This window comes from Hipposideros armiger, unplaced genomic scaffold, assembly GCF_001890085.2.
Source record: "Hipposideros armiger isolate ML-2016 unplaced genomic scaffold, ASM189008v1 scaffold_2060, whole genome shotgun sequence".
In the NCBI taxonomy this organism is placed as follows: domain Eukaryota; kingdom Metazoa; phylum Chordata; class Mammalia; order Chiroptera; family Hipposideridae; genus Hipposideros; species Hipposideros armiger.
The window spans coordinates 1,630-4,138 of NW_017733408.1; positions in this window are offsets into that span (position 1 = coordinate 1,630).

Genomic DNA, 2,509 nt, shown 5'->3' on the forward strand with positions numbered 1-2,509 from the left:
CTTGTACCTTTGTAAACAAAATTAAAACACTTATCTTTTCCTTCCTATCCGATGCTTCCAGATTTCAGGTTCTAACTCATCCATGTGTGACCAAATTCAAAGGTGTTCACTCTTGGATTCACGTTTCCCAATTTAAAGAACACTCTTGTACCTAACTGGACTGCTCGACCAACAGAACATTTGAAATTTAAAATTCCTAGAAAATGAAGATCTCATCTGTTGTGGACAGCTAACCCAAGTGAGATAGGAGAATCACAGGCAGTCAGGGAAAGTGCACGGTAGCGGGAATCAGGGCGGAAACCAAAACAGAGCCAGGGAAATCATTTCATTAGCTGACAGGTAGGTTTAAGTCACAGAGCCCAGCAGAGTGACAAGCTCAGGTGGGGGAGGAGGAAATGCTTTTTCCCAAGCCTGTAACAAAAGTCAGGGCCCCCCAGGTGATTAGCATAACACAAGACAGTCAGGAGTCCTATCTTCAGAGCCACAGTCTCCACTAACATACTCCTCTCAGAGCAGAGACAATGATTAGGCCAATTAAGCTCTAAGGAAATTAGACTTTCTAGAAAACACCTTCTCCTGGCTAAACAGCAAAGTAAGTCTGATAATAGTGCCAAGAGGCACCAGGCAGCCCCTCTCCCCAGACATACAAAAGGTATAAAAACAAATCCTTTGCTCTAATTAGTGGGCACCCCAGTCGGGACCCCTCTCGTTTTGAGAGCTGTCACTTTCTGCTTTAATAAACTATCCTGTGCTGCAAACTTGACCTCTCTGGTCCGTGTCTCCATTCTTCTGTGCTGCGAGACCATGATCCCAGTGGAGAAACACACACATCAAAAAATCCTGCTTTAGGGCCGGCCGAGTGGCGCGTTGGTTAAGAACTGGCTTGGAATGCCAGCTCTGAGCAGCAGGGCGCCGGTTCGGATCCCACATTAGGGTCATTGACACGGTGCCCCCTACAGCTAAGATGGTGAACAACAGCCCAACCTGGAGCTAGGCTGCCTTGAGTCACTGACGACATCGTAGGCTGCAGCCCCTGCAGCAGTGGGCTGCCATAAGCTACCATGAGTGGCCAGCAGCTGGCGTGAGCTGCCAAGAGCTGCTGTGAGTGGCTGTCCANGGATAGTTCACGGTTCACAGAGATGTTCATCAAGGGGCAAGAATAACAATGAGGGATTCTGTAGTTTCCTGCTCTGGTCTGGAAACAAGGATTACTGACATTCCAAGGACATCATTTTAGGTGCAAAAAGACAATAGGCAGGCTCACTTAAGGTGAAGATTGACTTGATGAAACAAGCTTCAAGCTATGTGAAAGAAGTATGTCTCTCCAATTTACTTTGATCCAATCCCAGAGATTTTTCCGCTTTGCTTTCCTCCATCCCCTTAATCTACAGCCAATGGATTTCATGTAACCTTCCTCCTTTGATTCTATGTATAAAATAAACTGCAAACTGCCATTTTGCGGAGCATTTTATCAATCCATTGAGATCATGCTTCCAGGCAATTGTCAGTTTGGCCCAAATAAACATAATTTTTTTTTTTAGGCTGGATGTTTTCCCATCAACAGTTTTAAAACCCTTGATGTTTGACAAACCTCCCAAGATCAGATTCTAAATTGTCTTGACCTAGGAATAACTCTGGGATGTTCCAGAAGGCCCCTGAACCATTTCAAAGAAAATTTCTCTCTTTATAAAAGGGGGAAATTAAACTAGTTTGGCTTATTTGGTATGTTAATTACATGGGAAGCACTGTCAAATGAGTGATGCTTAAACTTTTGGATATATTTTTATAGATATATTATCATGAATATTCTAAAAATTATATAAAGTTCCAAAAGTTCTGACAAGTCCTGGGAATGCTAAGAAACTTAGTGTTCTGTCTCTTCAAGCTATAACTCTTACCATGTCTTGGAAATATAAACACCCAGGAGTTAGCTAAATATTACAATAGCCAGAGATGGTAGGCGGGGCAGAGTGAAGTGGCCTTTTTAAAATACAGACTGCTGTATAAACTCACTTGCAGAATGTTGAGTTATAAAGGAATTAGTTTTTTACAGAACTACTAAAAATTAATAAAGGATAAAACAAACGACATGATAATGGGATGTAAGGTTTTCAGTAAAAGGTATGAAGTGCGAATATGCGTTTTTGTTGAGGGAAAGGAAAATAGAATGTGTTTTTTGGATAAGGTAGGATATAAAGGATATGGGGTTGTTTTTGTTTTGTTTTGTAAATAAAGCAAAAGGAAAGTAATTTTGTCCTAAACCCAATGATTGTTTCAAACTAAGAAAGGAAAAGATAAGACAAAAACCGAAAGGTACAGGTAAGCTGCAGGTTTGTGTAAGTTGCAGAAGGTTCGTGGAGGAGGGATCCTGAGAAAAGAGTTTCCATGTAGTCCAGCTGAGATTGGAATGGGAAACTGAGTCACTACATTATGTGCATATGGATGTGTATGAACTCTCACCAGACCTTTAACCATGGCCACATTTAAGTCTTTTGTAAGATACAGACAG